Source organism: Schistocerca gregaria, chromosome 3 (assembly GCF_023897955.1).
Source record: "Schistocerca gregaria isolate iqSchGreg1 chromosome 3, iqSchGreg1.2, whole genome shotgun sequence".
NCBI classification, from domain to species: domain Eukaryota; kingdom Metazoa; phylum Arthropoda; class Insecta; order Orthoptera; family Acrididae; genus Schistocerca; species Schistocerca gregaria.
The window spans coordinates 741679003-741697545 of NC_064922.1; the positions used below are offsets into that span (position 1 = coordinate 741679003).

General features: G+C 43.7%; 1 protein-coding gene and 1 pseudogene across 2 annotated transcripts in view; one reads left to right on the plus strand and one right to left on the minus strand.

The window, feature by feature from the left end:
- LOC126353835 (ecdysone receptor) overlaps positions 1-18543 on the minus strand; it is a 1466551-nt gene that overhangs the window by 416757 nt on the left and 1031251 nt on the right. The gene's annotated exons all lie outside the window — the stretch shown is intronic.
- Positions 13129-13246, plus strand: LOC126356546 (5S ribosomal RNA; annotated as a pseudogene).

Genomic DNA, 18543 nt, shown 5'->3' on the forward strand with positions numbered 1-18543 from the left:
GCAATCCCGAAATCTCATGGAATATTCATTACCTGGGAAAGGTTCAAACTTTCTCCAATCCATTCATCCCAAAATTAAAAATGTCATGCAGTGAGGCCTCCTGGAATTATAAAAGCTACATCATTTTCTTTGCGACTGTCGTTCATCCATGTCCTCAGGTGGCTATTCGACAGCGATGATTACATTGCTATCAACAGAGTTGTTACTGGAGAGAAAATTGCTGTTTTCACACTCTACGGATAATGAAAGGTACCATATCTATCAGCACGTGATAGCTTTCAAAAGAGTCTCCATGTCGGAGAGGTCGTTACGCGTACACGAAAACCTAACCATAGCATGGAAGTATTGCCAAAATGAACTTCAATTACCAACGGATAGGATAATTTTCTTAGAAGCATTGCCGATCGGGAAACAGATGACAGCATTGGAAGAACTGTCCCACAAGGGTGTTGTTTGGCTATGGAAAAATTAAGAGGCAATTTAAGTAAGCGGATGACCAGACAGTTTTACCTGAATCCGAGGAAGAACTAAAACTTATGAAGGACAGAAGCGTAAAAGGCCAAAAAAAAAAGAGTTGACTTACGGTAAATTCAGGATAGGTCAAAGTCATGAAATTTATCATTGAAAGACGCTGGAACAAGTCATATCTTTAAGATATTTAGGATGCTTGCCCCACATAAAGTGGAAGCTGTATGGAGCATGTCAGTGAATTATCAATGGGTAAAAGATAGGAAGGTGAAAAGTTTATTGACAGCAACAGGAATTCCGACAGAATTAAGAATGGGAACCGTCAGCTTTTTTTTTTTTTTTTTTTCTCTCCAGTGTATTACTGTAAGGAATCGGATCATGGGCAGTAAAAAGAAAGAGGATAAATGGTTGGATAGATAAATGTGGTTGCGAAGAAAAATGTTGAAGAGAAATGGACCGGCAGAATGGCGAACTGCTGCTTAGAGTAGGAGGTGAAAGAAAATTCGTGGAAGAGGAAAAAAAGATGAACATATACTACGAAGGGACGTATACTACGAAGAAACAGTCTGTAAACAAGAGTTACTGACGGAAAGAGAGGAATAACATTTGGAATATTGGATGACATTAAAAAAGGATGAAGTTACTAGCAGATTAACGAAGCAGCGCGGGACTAAGTGGAGAGAGCTTCCAGTAGAAGGAGGAGACAATACCATTTCTGTTCAACAATTTTAGATATGATTACATTTTCAGTGTCTCGACCCAGACTCCAGTTAGACTGTTGCACCATATTTAAAGAATAAAAAACGTTTGCGTAACAGCAACTCCATTCAGGTTGTGCTTTTGGAACGGGAAAATAAAGCTTAACTTGCAGTCTTGGAGGTGCTTGCTGTCGCCCAGCAATCACTGAATCGGCAACACGGCGGTGTAGAGAGCGAGTGCTGTGTGGCTGGCCATCTCTGTGGAGATTTTTCGCAGACGGGCGGCTCCGTGGATGGGCCGGCTGTGCAAATGGCCGGGTCCCGTTCGGTCGTGTGCACGGTCTCCTTGGCGAAGTAAATCACCGGTTGCCGGCAGCCGAGATGTCCGAGATAGTGCCAGCCACCCGGCCCGCCGCTATTTCGCTCAATAAATCACGGTTGTTGGGCCAAATTACGGGACAATCTCGGCAGGCCGCCTTCGCCCGGTTTCCCAGACGCGCACTCTGAAAGAGGCTGCGTGGCCGACCACCGCTCCGCTGTGGCTTCCATTTGGACGAGGAGGCATACAAGTGGCTTCACGCAGCCTAACTGAACTGTAGAAGACCCTCTGCGAGAGTCTACACTAAGAATGTGCTGATAACATTAACTGAACAGATGGTGGCTGTAAAATGTCGTAAATTTAAATGGAAATGGGTTTTGACTGTACGTGTCCCCTCCATAACTCAGTGGTGATAGTTATGGGCATTATGTGGAGGATCCGGGTTCGCTTCCTGGTACTGTCACGGACTTCTACCTCGATAGAGGACTGGAACAGGGTGAAATCAACCTCGCGATGCTTGAGTGAGAAGTAGCGGCTCCGAGGCAGAGGGTGAACGTAAATAAATGTAACGTAATGCGCAGTACGGAGAAAGAAATTCGCTACTGTACAACTACACACTATGGACGACGAATTGCTGGAGACAGTACCTACCGTAAAATATCTAAGGGTAACTATCTACGACGACCATACGTGTCATGACCACGGAAAACAAATAGCTGGAAATCAGATCCAAGACTGAGATTCTCGGGAAGCATCTTAAGGGAATCTAACTCATCCACGAAGTAAGTGGCTTATAAGCCGCTTCTTCGACCGATTCTTGAGTACTGTTAACCTAGCTGGCATCCTTACCACGTAGGACTGATAGAAGGGAGACAGATCATCCAACGAAGAGCGGCGCTCACGGGATCGTTTAGTCGGTGCGAGGACATTACAAAGATGCTCTACAAGCTCCAGCGGTCGACTTTACAAGAGGGGCACGTTCAACGCGGGAAGGTTTGCTATTCAAATTTCGAGTGAGCACTATCTGCGAAGAGTCGGACAACAAATTACATCGTCCTACACACATCTCGCGGAATGACCACGACGAGAAAATGAGAGAAATTAGAGCGAATATTGAGGCTTACTGACGTCGTTCTTCCCAAGCGCCATTCGCGAGTGGAACAGCAAAGCGGGATCAGTTAGTAGTAAGAGAAGTATCCGCCACCATACACCGTTAGATAACTTGCGGAATAAGATGTATGTGTAAATGTAGATGGGGAGCAGGTGGGACCAGTTAGGCCATATTACTAACATGGAGGCAACTTCAGATGCCCACATCACGGATGCAACTCGTAATTGCAAACGGGGTCACGTGACATATTAGATAGAGAATTACAAGGCGAAACTTTGGTGCCTCTCATATGAGTATAGCTTTATTCATAATCGAATTATCGCTGAGGTTTCTTCGTGAAAGTTGACGGCGGTAACAAAACCACTGAGATTTTCTTTGTGTTATCACACATTATTTCATCACAAGCCATCCGGACAGACACCCTCCCCCCCACCCCCGCTCCCCTCCCCCGTTACCCACTATCCGGCGGCGTAACTTCCGAAATCCCGTGAAGCTGGCTCTGTCGCAGGCAAGCCGAAAGCTGGACGATCGAAAAGGTTATGAATGAATTACTCACAACAACAGTTGCAGCTTTGCATTGTTCAGCAGGAGTCCAGAGCGCCGTACACAGCAAATTAGCGTCGCCGTACAACAATAATCAGAATTTTGGTACATGGGTTAGTTAAAGCCCATGACGAAAGGGTAGTGGCCGGCCGCCGTGGCCGAGCGGTTCTAGGCGCTCAGTCCGGTACCGCGCAGCTGCTACGGTCGCAAGGTTCGAATCCTGCCTCGGGCATGGATGTGTGTGATGTCCTTAGGTTCGTTAGGTTTAAGTAAGTCTAAGTCTAGGGGACTGATGACCTCAAATGTTAAGTCCCTTAGTGCTCAAAGCCATTTGAACCATTTTCGAAAGGGTGGTGCGGATAACTACAGCCTAACAACGTATTGGATTACACACAGTCTCTAAGTGTCATCACAAGCATTTGCCTTGTTCTACACAAAATGCGACAAAATTCGGGAATCAACGACGTTTTCACTGTAGCCCACATCTCCGTCCAGAGGGGCCCACATCTCCGTCTCGATGGAATCACCGACTATATTGATATATAAAAGATTCTCGTTTACTCTTCAGTTATTTTTAATTAGATGACATGTTTCGATCACTCTTTTTCTGATGTAAGTAGTTGCGCCATCAGCCCGCCTGGTCTATCGGGAAACTCATACCAGAGTACTATTAGCAGCACGAAGTTATGCTCAAATGAATGGCACCATTACTTTTCTTGTGTAATGCTTTGTTTCGTACGCCACATGATCACCTTTCTATTTGAAAATAACACGTTGCGTCCAAGAAAGCAGCTTCCAAAATAGCCGCCACATTGGTAGCATAACTTCATAGGCTTTTCTCTTGCTCCTATCTCATAATAGCTGACATTAAAACCCTGTTTGTCCACCTGTTTCTGTTTTCAAAGGTTGGTTCTACACATAACGACCACCCGGTACAGTCCTTTCATCATAGGATTAAATTGTAAAAAACGGGCTGTTTCTTGGCGAATGCTGGTTCTTTTTTTCGGTGCAGATACTTCACCCCTTAATTTCACTTTATAAATTGTGCAACGAATATGTGTAATGCCGATGGTTAATTAGCCCTAAGCATCAAACAAAGTAAATCAGCTAGCTGTCTTGGCAGTAAGCGGCTTGTTCTCGGCAGCGCCACGGTAACAGACGTATAAGGTGATGACCTCATGAGGAAGAGTAGCTTTTCGTGGCGGAGAAAGAACACAGGCCCCCGCCGTGATGAAGAAACACAAAAGGGAAGATCAGGTGTGGCAGTGACTGGGCACGAATGTGAACAAGGCAGATTAACGTATAAAGTACACTGTGTGGATCGGTACTGTAAAAGGTAATTAGTGGATCTGTCAAATCTGCGAAATAAGTTGTCAAGTCACTGTGAATGGTTCTATTCATTTTTCAGGTCGAACACAATAAAAATTCTTAGCGTCGTAAAAAGTTTCTTAACACACAATTAACATCAATTTCTTAGTTGAAAATTACGAGCTACATTCATGAAGACGGCTTCTAAAAGGGTAACATAACTTAATAGGATTTCCCCAGTTACCATCTCATTAATTCTTTGTAGTGATCAACGTAGCGTCAAAAGTGAGTTATCTACAAAACAGCGACTACGCTAACTACTGCGACAAGAGCCATAATTCGAAAATATGCGGTGAGTGCCACTTCAACTCTGTGACGTGTGCCAAAGGAGCTTATGCACACTTGCGACACCCTATGAGAACTGTAGAACTGTCACACGTGTTTGTTTAATTACATTATTATTATTATTATTATTATTACCAGTGGAGGTACCAAGGGAGTGTAACTGCATTCCTGGTACTTGCAAACAGTTTAGAAATTGTGTAGGGAAATTCACATTTTCTTCAACGCTTACCATCGTGTCGATCGATTTGTACATTCTCTCTTCATCGGGAATTATCTTTTGAATATTAAAGTTGAAATCGTCGACAGTATTATTTTTAGTTGCCGAAATTGCCCTTTTAAAAAGACAGCAGGGATTGGTTGAGTTGTGAACAATGTTCGCATAAATTTGGTCCATGAGTTCGTTTTCAGCAGTGGTTACGTTGCACAAATCACTGTTGGGTTTAATGAGGCCGGTCGTCTCGTCAGTAGGATATGTGCCTTCGCCTATTTGTAAAAGTTGTTGAGAAAAGTGAGTCTTGTAATGTTCTGTCAATGGTTGCGAATGATTTTTTGTTTATGTGCCATTGTGCATTCGTCCCAGAAGATAATTTTAGCTTGTTTTAGTAGTTCAAGCCCGTCCGAATGCTCTTGAGATTTTACATACCGGGAATTGTTCTTAGACTATTTTGGACGGTAGCTGTAGGGCGGAATGAGCAGTTGTAGCATCTATTACCTCGGTAGCAACATTTTTATATCTATTTTGTCTCCCAAGAAAGTTAGCAAATTCGTTCTGGGAAAAGCGGTCCAAGTAGATCACCAGTACGGATGCTGATTGTTCACCAGTAGGAAAGCCGGCAACTAAGCAGTTTCAGTATGTTTTCAAATTTTCGCCGCGTTACATGGCATCCTCTTGGGTAAAATATTCCGGAGGTAAAATAGTCCCCCATTCGGATCTCCGGGCGGGGACTACTCAGGAGGATGTCGTTATCAGGAGAAAGAAAACTGGCGTTCTACGGATCGGAGCGTGGAATGTCAGATCCCTTAATCGGGCAGGTAGGTTAGAAAATTTAAAAAGGGAAATGGATAGGTTAAAGTTAGATATAGTGGGAATTAGTGAAGTTCGGTGGCAGGAGGAACAAGACTTCTGGTCAGGTGACTACAGGGTTATAAACACAAAATCAAATAGGGGTAATGCAGGAGTAGGTTTAATAATGAATAGGAAAATAGGAATGCGGGTAAGCTACTACAAACAGCATAGTGAACGCATTATTGTGGCCAAGATAGATACGAAGCCCACACCTACTACAGTAGTACAAGTTTATATGCCAACTAGCTCTGCAGATGATGAAGAAATTGAAGAAATGTACGATGAAATAAAAGAAATTATTCAGATAGTGAAGGGAGACGAAAATTTAATAGTAATGGGTGACTGGAATTCGAGTGTAGGAAAAGGGAGAGAAGGAAACATAGTAGGTGAATATGGATTGGGGCTAAGAAATGAAAGAGGAAGCCGCCTAGTAGAATTTTGCACAGAGCACAACTTAATCATAGCTAACACTTGGTTTAAGAATCATAAAAGAAGGTTGTATACGTGGAAGAACCCTGGAGATACTAAAAGGTATCAGATAGATTATATAATGGTAAGACAGAGATTTAGGAACCAGGTTTTAAGTTGTAAGACATTTCCAGGGGCAGATGTGGACTCTGACCACAATCTATTGGTTATGACCTGTAGATTAAAACTGAAGAAACTGCAAAAATGTGGGAAATTAAGGAGATGGGATCTGGATAAACTGAAAGAACCAGAGGTTGTACAGAGTTTCAGAGAGAGCATAAGGGAACAATTGACAGGAATAGGGGAAAGAAATACAGTAGAAGAAGAATGGGTAGCTCTGAGGGATGTAGTAGTGAAGGCAGCAGAGGATAAAGTAGGTACAAAGACGAGGGCTGCTAGAAATCCTTGGGTAACAGAAGAAATATTGAATTTAATTGATGAAAGGAGAAAATATAAAAATGCAGTAAATGAAGCAGGCAAAAAGGAATACAAACGTCTCAAAAATGAGATCGACAGGAAGTGCAAAATGGCTAAACAGGGATGGCTAGAGGACAAATGTAAGGATGTAGAAGCTTATCTCACTAGGGGAAAGATAGATACTGCCTACAGGAAAATTAAAGAGACCTTTGGAGAGAAGAGAACCACGTGTATGAATATCAAGAGCTCAGATGGCAGCCCAGTTCTAAGCAAAGAAGGGAAGGCAGAAAGGTGGAAGGAGTATATAGAAGGTTTATACAAGGGCGATGTACTTGAGGACAATATTATGGAAATAGAAGAGGATGTTGATGAAGACGAAATGGGAGATACGATACTGCGTGAAGAGTTTGACAGAGCACTGAAAGACCTGAGTCGAAACAAGGCCCCCGGAGTAGACAACATTCCATTAGAACTACTGACGGCCTTGGGAGAGCCAGTCATGACAAAACTCTACCAGCTGGTGAGCAAGATGTATGAGACAGGCGAAATGCCCTCAGACTTCAAGAAGAATGTAATAATTCCAATCCCAAAGAAAGCAGGTGCTGACAGATGTGAAAATTACCGAACTATCAGTTTAATAAGCCACGGCTGCAAAATACTAACGCGAATTCTTTACAGACGAATGGAAAAACTGGTAGATGCAGACCTCGGGGAGGATCAGTTTGGATTCCGTCGAAATGTTGGAACACGTGAGGCAATACTGACCTTACGACTTATCTTAGAAGAAAGATTAAGAAAAGGCAAACCTACGTTTCTAGCATTTGTAGACTTAGAGAAAGCTTTTGACAATGTTGACTGGAATACTCTTTTTCAAATTCTAAAGGTGGCAGGGGTAAAATACAGGGAGCGAAAGGCTATTTATAATTTGTACAGAAACCAGATGGCAGTAATAAGAGTCGAGGGGCATGAAAGGGAAGCAGTGGTTGGGAAAGGAGTGAGACAGGGTTGTAGCCTCTCCCTGATGTTATTCAATCTGTATATTGAGCAAGCAGTAAAGGAAACAAAAGAAAAATTTGGAGTAGGTATTAAAATTCATGGAGACGAAGTAAAAACTTTGAGGTTCGCCGATGACATTGTAATTCTGTCAGAGACGGCAAAGGACTTGGAAGAGCAGTTGAACGGAATGGACAGTGTCTTGAAAGAAGGATATAAGATGAACATTAACAAAAGCAAAACGAGGATAATGGAATGTAGTCAAATTAAATCGGGTGATGCTGAGGGAATTAGATTAGGAAATGAGACACTTAAAGTAGTAAAGGAGTTTTGCTATTTAGGAATAAAATAACTGCTGATGGTCGAAGTAGAGAGGATATAAAATGTAGACTGGCAATGGCAAGGAAAGCGTTTCTGAAGAAGAGAAATTTGTTAACATCGAATATAGATTTATGTATCAGGAAGTCGTTTCTGAAAGTATTTGTTTGGAGTGTAGCCATGTATGGAAGTGAAACATGGACGATAACTAGTTTGGACAAGAAGAGAATAGAAGCTTTCGAAATGTGGTGCTACAGAAGAATACTGAAGATAAGGTGGATAGATCACGTAACTAATGAGGAGGTATTGAATAGGATTGGGGAGAAGAGAAGTTTGTTTCACAACTTGACTAGAAGAAGGGATCGGTTGGTAGGACATGTTTTGAGGCATCAAGGGATCACAAATTTAGCATTGGAGGGCAGCGTGGAGGGTAAAAATCGTAGAGGGAGACCGAGAGATGAGTACACTAAGCAGATTCAGAAGGATGTAGGTTGCAGTAGGTACTGGGAGATGAAGCAGCTTGCACAGGATAGAGTAGCATGGAGAGCTGCATCAAACCAGTCTCAGGACTGAAGACAACAACAACAACAACACATTGACATGCGTGAAGCTTTGAGCTGCACGCGACTTTTCACAAGGAGTACTGATGCCAAACGCCGGGGAAAGCTTTAAAGTTATGACAGACCACATGGTTCAGACAAAGAAGATTTCCAGGATCTTCGACACACAGTACGGCCTCGATGGACAACGGCGCTTGCAGCAAAAGCACACTGACCAGGGAAGTGCGCAGCATGTGCGTCGTTATCAGCGACAGGCAGCAGGCAGCGGGAGACAAAGGCAACAGGGAAGGCCAGGTGGCCGGCGCGCGGCAGGTGGCTGAGCTACAGACACCAGAACATGCGGGCGCCGCCATGCCGCCCGAGGACGTCGCGCGATCTGCCCTCTCAGGAACTAATTGCACATGGCTGATCGCTCACGGTTCCCAGGCAATTTGATGCGTCCTGCACTACGGATTACCAACGAGAGGCAACATGGCTGCCTGGCTGCGACTCTTTTGTCTATTTTTATTAAGCGTGGTTGCGGAGTTTTGTTTTGCTTCGCTATACTCACATGGAGTAAGAACCTTATGTTGGAATTTACAGTTACGCGGGAAGCAGGAATCGCTTTGAAAATCTGAAAGCGGAGATCACTAAACACTCGTAAAATTTACGACTGCAGTTGGTATCTCTTCGCTGTTCCTGCCAATCTGAACGACACGTGCTCTCCAGAACCTTTATGGTGCCGGCCGCGGTGGTCTCGCGGTTCTAGGCGCTCAGTCCGGAACCGCGCGATTGCTACGGTCGCAGGTTCGAATCCTGCCTCGGGCATGGATGTGTGTGATGTCCTTAGATTAGTTAGGTTTAAGTAGTTCTAAGTTCTAGGGGACTGATGACCACAGATGTTAAGTCGCATAGTGCTCAGAGCCATTTGAACCATTTGAACCTTTATGGTAAACACTGTTCTTATCCCCTAGAACACGAACGTTCGTAATTATTACGACTGCCAATTCTTCACTGTTGCTTGAAAAGCACGGCAAGGTCACATGCGCTTCCATCTCGTCAGTACCTTCCTAGCTTTAGCGACTGATTGATGTACTTATGACTGCCAAGAAGAAACTCCACGCACTGCTTACGTAAACAACAGTGGCAGCTTTTCTGAAAGTCGTCATTTTTACGATCGTCTGTAACTTTGTTACATGCTTAAAATATGGGTTATGATTACTTTTATGCATGATCCAAGCTTTGTTTACTGACGTAATAATATGAGAATTTATAAACTCAGTCTATTACTATGTCATATTTAATTTCATGTCAGATTTAATAAAGGTAAATGACCCAAATCTGGGAGATAAAATAAGGGCGGCGGATCCTGGCGGAAGTTCGAGTCCTCCCTCGGGCATGGGTGTGTGTGTGTTTGTCCTTAGGATAATTTAGGTTAAGTAGTGTGTAAGGGTCAAATGGCTCTGATCACTATGGGACTTAACTTCTGAGGTCATCAGTCGCCTAGAACTTAGAACTAATTAAACCTAACTAAACTAAGAACATCACACACATCCATGCCCGAGGCTGGATTCGAACCTCCGACCGCAGCGGTCGCTCGGTTCCAGACTGTAGCGCCTAGAACCGCACGGCCACTTAGACCTGCCTAAGTAGTGTGTAAGCTTAGGGACTGATGACCTTGGCATTTAAGTCCCATAAGATTTCCCACACATTTGAACATTTCATAAGGAAATTACTTGAGTTGGAGCAAGAGAGAATGACAGCAACAATTATGACAGGGCACGCGAAGATGAACCCGATGGCGTTGAAGAGTATGATATTGACCCTACAGATGGCGAGAGTGAAGAACGCCAAATTAACAATCGTTGGTGCAGACCCTCCAAATTCTAGGCGAAAAAGGGAGCGATGCTCTGTTGCGATCAGGAAAGCGACCCAGGATGGTTTCTTCATCTTGCTCGTCATCACTGTCACCCGTCATTTAAAATTCAGGTAAAAGTGTTTCTTCATCTTTCGATGGTAGGGACAACATCATTCGGCCTCGAAAGATCTCTCTGCAGGTAAGGATGGACGTCGCTGCTCATCTCCAGATCCTAAAAAAAAGACAGCGCTTACACCTCAACGGGGGACTGATGACCTCCGATGTTAAGTCCCATAGTGCTCACAACCATTTGAACACCTCAAGGAAATATTATTCATTATATTCAATCCCCTATCAATGGCGCTAGAACTGTCGCTACCCCGTCAGAAATATTTATTTATTTATTTATCACAGGTGACATGTTAAATTAACAGTAAATCACACGAACGAGGAGGTAATGAGGAAAATATCAAGACATCAAAATGCGAAGAGCACTCAGAGTACAACTTCCAATAAAGAATTAAAAGCTTTACTTGGTACTCTGATCTTGACAGCAGCTTTGAACAATAGCGGTTCGTCAACTGGTGAATTATCTGGCAGTAATTTATGTAGCCCTAGATAAAAAAACAGCCATGAGTTCCGAGCGATTTGAGCTTTTGATTTCTTGTCTGAGGTTTGATGGTACAGTAAGTTGACTCGTGAGAAACGAAAGTAGTCCGATCCATTTGCAGCTATTATGGGATGAATTTGTAATCAATTGCCGTAACTGTTACAGACCAGCCTCATTCATTACAGAGGACGAACGACCCCTTGCTTTTCGTCGTAGATGTCCGTTTCTTATGTTGGAACCCAACAAGCCAGATAAATATGGGATTAAAATTGTCGTGGCGTGTGACGCAGGAACAAAATACATAGGTGATGCTTCCTCATATTTCGGCAAAGGCACACATACTAACGGTCTGCCACTTGGAGAACAATACGTCAAGAAGCCCTCAAAAACAATGAGAGGATCTAACCGAGATGTTACAGTTCATAACTGGTTCACATCTATCAAGTTAAATGGTTCAAATGGCTCTGAGCACTATGGGACTCAACTTCTGTGGTCATCAGTCCCCTAGAACTTAGAACTACTTAAACCTAACTAACCTAAGGGCGCCACACACATCCATGCCCGAGGCAGGATTTGAACCTGCGACCGTAGCAGTCGCACGGTTCCGGACTGCGCGCCTAGAACCGCGAGACCACCGCGGCCGGCTCTATCAAGTTAGCCGAAGATCTGCTAAAGGAGGTACTCTCGTTAGTACTTTGAGAGACAAAAGCGAGAAATACTTCAAGAACTACCTATAACCAAGAAGGTATGGATAGGCACATCTATGTTCATCTGTGACAAGGAAATGACTCTTGTCTCATATAAACCTAAGGCAAATAAAGTACTCCTTCTGTTATCGACGATGCACGACCAAGTGAAATGAATTAATTAAGAAACCTAAAATGATTCACTGCCAAAATTACACAAAAGATTGCATTGATTCATTAGACCATATGTCTCGCAACATGTCTTGCAGCCGGAAGACTAAACGCTGGGCTTTGTATGTATTTTACGGAGTTTTGAACATTAAGTGGGTTAATATGTGCGTAATCCACGTTCACAACACGAGAGCAGGAGAATGTCCCAAAAAGGAAACACATCCTAATACGACTAAGTGAAACGCTATTCTCACCATGGATGCACAGCAGGCTGCCTACACATACCAAGAATATCAAATGACCTGCACCTCACTATACAGTCTTCCTTGGAATCGAATCCCATCGTAAATGCACTGGTGGAAATGCTGGAATATCATCGGCCCCGAGGAGAACTACCTGTCACATATATGCTTCGAAAAAGGGAAGAATGACAACGTTTTGTGCTGTTTATTGTAAGGCATTTAGCAAAGAGCATCGAGCGCAGTTATGCACTTATTGTTCGAAATAAATGTTCTCACTGTTGTCAAAAACTATTATTTCTGTGATTACACACTGTGGCCTGAATTGTTTGTCAGTGATAATTAATAAATAATAAAATGTGTTACCAAATTTTGCTTACTTTTTGTTATGTAGTAAAAATTACGAACGTTTTAGCATTAGATAATTGAAGAACGTTTGTGTTATAGGCTTAACAATGTCTGAATTATTTATCGCCTAGCTCCAACTTACTCTCTTGTCGTAAATACTACGAATGATTAGTAATGGTGTGCCTGTTTTTCTAATAGTACGCATATTTTATTGCTTAGAAATTATCTTAGTATGGAATCTTTGGTGAAATAACAAACAGACAAAGTTAAAACAGCGTCTGTATCATATTGGACCTTTTCAGTGCTAATCTCGCCTTTTGTTACTGAAATAAGCACGGTGTGGATGGTAGTGAGTCTGATTTTAACACGATATACTCAGTGATTAGCTTGGGATACTTCGGCTGAGCAGCAGCAACAGTACCTACAAACTACATCAAGGAAGAACAATATGCTGATTTTGTCCTTCGAGTAAACGAGGTATGACGATATTTTCTAGCCAAGGGCAATCTGTGCAGTACACTAAGCTGCACTAACAGTGTCTAAAACACAAGAATCTACTCGTTTTGTGTATAGAATACCGTACCCTTGGAATTATAATAATTATAACTTGTATGTAATGCTTAGCCAACGGACCTGCCGCAGTGATAACACCGGTTCCCGTCAGATCACCGAAGTTAAGCGCTGCCGGGCTGGGCTAGCACTTGGATGGGTGACCATCTGGTCTGCCGAGCGCTGTTGGCAAGCGGGGGGTGCACTCAGCCCTTGTGAGTCAAACTGAGGAGCTACTTGATGGAGAGGTAGCGGCCCCGGTCTCGGAAACTGACATAGTCCGAGAGAGCGGTGTGTTGGCCACATGCCCCTCCATATCCGCATTCAGTGACGCCTATGGGCTGAGGATGACACGGTGGCCAGTCGGTAACGGAGGGCCTTCCTGGCCTGTTCGGGAGGAGTCTAAATTTTATGTAGTGCTTAACTTAAATTGTGACTTGTTTTCCAATAACATTTTGAGCAGTAACTTGTCATTACATGGTCTAAAACAAAACTTTTGTACTTTTACTGTGTGTAATAAGTCAATAGAGTTCTAATAATTGTAATTAACTCGTATACAACTCACAAACTATGACTTCGTTTGAATAAAATATGGAGTAGTAAAATTTACGATGGTTTAGTAGCAATGCAACATCCCTCCCTCCTTTAGTGCTCTAGCGTTAAAAATTGATACTGTACTCTTGGGTTTTACACTGAGCAGCATTTTGAAGTTTGTGCTGTAGAAGTAAATATTCGTGGCAAGTGACAATATAATGGGTTTCAGCTGGTGATTTTGTGTTATTTATAAAATAGCTGGACATATGGCGTTGATAAAAAAGTAAAAATCTAAAATCGAACAATGTTCCAGGCGACGACGGATTCCCCATCAGATTCCATACCAACTCTGCGACTGATTAAGCCCTCTTTCAACCATAATAGCTACCTCGAACAAAAGCCTGTGTCCAATACAGGTAACTGGACGAAAGCAAAAATCACCCCCGTTTACAAGAAGCAGCGATCTTGAAAAGTACCATTCAATATCCGTGAATTCCTTTTTTCGTATAACCTTAGGACATATTCTGATCTGAAACGTGATGAGGTATCGCGAAAAAAAAATCACCTCCAACATGCCAACCAGCATCCCTACCTCCAGCTGGCTAAGTTCTCCATTTCTCATCTGAGGCCTCTGACCACCAGGTAAGTGCTCGCTCATTAAAACTCCAAGACCAACTCAGTCTTCCGCTGTAGAACATACATATTGATCATCGAGGATCACTCACTCTAGACTTCAGCTCCACCTTACAGTCCCCGCGAGACCCTTTCTAACTTGGCGAGGGCTGCCGCCTAACTTCTTGTTTCGCGAGCTCCAAAACCGCTCCGTGAAATTAACACGCATGCCTTTCGGTCGCACAGCCTGTAGCGCAACATTTAGGCACCTGAATTGGCCACTTCCTGCTAACTCTCAGAGCACTGGCGGAAAGGCCCATTATCTTCAGCGTGGAGAACACTGCCCGACCAGCGGAAAGCAGCTCTGTTGTTTACAACAGCGAGCAGCAATAGCCGACGGACGCGATCAAGGAACGAAAACATGATGAACTTATTAAGACATACAGGGTGCTACAAAAAGGTACGGCCAAACTTTCAGGAAACATTCCTCACACACAAAGAAAGAAAATATGTTATGTGGACATGTGTCCGGAAACGCTTACTTTCCATGTTAGAGCTCACTTCCTACAAATCACATTAATCATGGAATGGAAACACACAGCAACAGAACGTACCACCGTGACTTCAAACCCTCCGTCGCATGGAATACCTGATGCGCTGATGCAGCCCTGGAGAATGGCGCATTGTATCACAGCCGTCCACAATACGAGCACGAAGAGTCTCTACATTTGGTACCGGGGTTGCGTAGACAAGAGCTTTCAAATGACCCCATAAATGAAAGTCAAGAGGGTTGAGGTCAGGAGAGTGTGCAGGCCATGGAATTGGTCCGCCTCTCCACTCCATCGGTCACCGAATCTGTTGTTGAAAAGCGTACGAGCACTTCGACTGAAATGTGCACGAGCTCCACCGTGCATGAACCACATGTTGTGTCGTACTTGTAAAGGCACATGTTCTAGCAGCACAGGTAGAGTATCCCGTATGAAATCATGGCGGTGAATCGAGGAAGTACAGTACATACTGACGAAACTAAAATGAGCTCTAACATGGAAATTAAGCGTTTCCCGACACATGTCCACATAACATCCTTTCTTTATTTGTGTGTGACGAATGTTTCCTGAAAATTTGGCCGTACCTTTTTGTAACAACCTGTATATGCCGTCTAAATCGGACTCGAAGGCTAATTGTACCACTGTTTTCGAGGCACCACGGCAGTCTGCAATCCGCCTACCAGCCCAATGACACTAGTTCTAGCAGCAAGTAGATAAAAGCTCTTAACGTCTTCAGTGCAAGAGAGTGGCATGAGTGGAGGAACCGCGGCGACTGCCATGCGCAAAAAACCGGAAGTCTGGCGGCGCGAACGACAAGAGGGGCCCGAGCATGCAAGAAGCCGGCAGCGAGCCTGTGTTTGTTTCTTCTCGTCGCGCCGCGCAGGAAGTGCCGGCTGGACAGTGTAGCAGGAGGGGACGCTGCACCACAGGGGTCCCGGCTGCTCAGCTGACTGGCCTGGAGAAAAAGCTCTGGCGCTTCGCACGCTACCAATAAAGATTTGTAACGATTGTGAGTTTTAATCTATCCACAGAGTTATATACTAAACAGGGAACTGACGCTAGGTCGGGAGTGTTTTACTTCAGTAGGTATTGAACGTTCTACAGAGTAGAGTTGTGTAATGTGTTATAAATCGTGAGAAAAATACGGATTTGTTGTAGATAGAAACGGGTAACATACAACAAGCACAAGAACAGAGAAAGAACAATGAAAATAGAGAGCCAAAAGAGAGAAGTATTGGGATTAAAGAGGGTATAAGGAAGCAATGCACTCTATATCATTTCCACTGTTTTGTCCTGTAGGTAAAATAAAAAATGAACGAATTAGAAGAAAGTTTACAGAACGCAGAATATCGAGTAATATACACCTAAAGGTGGCTTAGCCAGAACTCTGATGGCTGTATTAACATTTTCGAATGTTGCTTGTATTTGGGGGGGGGGGGGGGGGGGAGACATCACACACATCCATGCCCGAGGCAGGATTCGAACCTGCGACCGTAGCAGTCGCGTCCGGACTGGAGGGTAGGTTATATATGCATCATAATTACAGTAACGAACCCATCTGCGACACCGCCTAAACTAAAGTCCGTGGAAGGCGTATTGCGACAAGAAAGCTGAAGCGCCATGTATTAGCCTCTGGCGAGATAGTGCAAAACATAAGCGTCACATAAGCAAAGGTACTGAACTTGAAGTGTATACCTATTCATATACCTAGGCTCCACAGCTTATGGGAAGTTGAGGGAAGCCCCTGGACTCCCATAACATGCGTTGGCATAATCAGTACGAGTATTCCACCTCGAAACTTACGTTCATTGCGTCACATAAGGGACAGCGTGGATCGATAATTTATATTATAACTACGGTACATATACGATGCATCAATACAAGCAAGGGTCCAAAATGTTCATACAAGCACCACAACTCTGGCTATGCCTCTTTTACGTGATGAAATGCCCATCCATATGTGATGTAATACACACAAGATTTGTGATGAAATACTCATATGAATAATGCTACCGCACCTCTTGGGGTTACGGAAGGTTCCTTGATTACTACACACTGATCTTGCCCAAAACCGTGAAGCTTAGTTACATCTTTCAAGTGTAGTATCACTAGATATGTGACCTTGCCTATATCCTTTACTGTCTAACCAGCAATTAATACATGGCGTTGCTGCGTGCGTGTTATAACATGCCTTACAACGAAATGGGGTTATGCGGCGGCGTGGATCGACAGTTTACTAGAACTTTGGTACAGATACAGCCCATCAGTATAAGAAACAGTACGGCACCATTGAATTCGACTTGACTTTACCGTCGGCGCTGCGGAGCGAGACCGCTAGGGTGGTACAGGGGACGAAGTAGTGACCGCTTGGGCCGAGGATACGCGCCGTCCGTGACGAATCTTCGCCGGGAGTTCCGCTGGACAGCAACCAGCTGCCCGGTGAGACCATGTTGGTGTGACTGATTTGAAGCTGTGGACTTGGCTGTGTCAGCGATACGACCACTTAACGTTGTTGAAATCCTCCCGTGTCACTTGCATGGATTTCGAGTTGGCTGATATTCGAAGTAATGTGACAGAGTTATTTCCGATGTGTCACCAGTCACCAGTTAAAGCGAAGCCTAAACCAGCTACTGTTTAATTTAGGTGGTCGAATCGTATTCACGTCCTTTAAGATATTTGCTGTAATACCTGTAGTTAAGCTGTTGCCCTAGCTGATCTTGGGCACAAGGTTATTTGTTGTGAGGAACGGCAATTCTTCAACATTAAGGCAGTGCTGTTATTCTGTGCTTCATATTTTACACATTCCTACTTGAATTTCGATATTAAAATGGTTTCACTTTCATAGTTCATTATTTTTAAATTTAATTTATTTCTCTCTCACAGATACATGTTTTGATTTGTTTCAATGTTGAATTTTCAATTTGGAGGAAATAGGGTCGGCCGCATAGTTCAAATCTTTATCTTGTATAGAGTTTTATGTTTAATGAATCTACTGTAAAATGTCGTAAAATGTGTTGCACGCAATCAGCCCAGTTCTCTCCCTCTCCTTCCGCCAACCCACAATGGTATAAGAAAGGAAGACGAAAAGTACTGAGTGACAAACTTCACAACAAAATACGAGACCATGTAGCGGACGAAGTGAAGGAATTCTGCTATCTTTCAATCAAAAGACCGTATGCTTCCAAATACTTTTCCTCGATGCAAATCAAAAGATAACATACGATGTGAGACCGTGGAGGTTATTTTTTTAATCTGCGCCTTGCAACGGAGTCTCTAGAGCGCATGTCCAAATGTACGGTGCAGCAGTTAATTACAGAAAGAGGTAACAACACGTAGAAAGCACTCAAAGGTAAAAGACGTACACTGGAATGACATAGATTGAAATTACAGATTAAATTACTGGTAGTGATGAACAGAACTTCATTTTGTCAACAAGAGAAGAAAATGTGGGGCGGTGTGTGCTTCATTACCACCACCGCGTACCCCGGACAGAATTTAGAAGGGTATTCAGCATAATCACGAAACGCATTAGAGTGTCATTTGGCGAGAAGGGCCGGGTGTCACGTCGTTGGGGAGGGGGGAGGGATGGAGGGAGGGAGGGAGGGAGGGAGGGAGGGAGAGGGAGGGGAGAGAGAGGGGGGAGTGAGAGGGAGGGAGGGGCATTTGGAAGAACAGCCTCCACTCTCCCATCCCAAGCTTTGGTTGCCCCTCACTGATGGCTTCGCTACCCGTCTATCAGTCACTAACGCGTTACCCCAGTCTGTCAGTCAGTAACGCGTTTCTTCGCAACGGGGT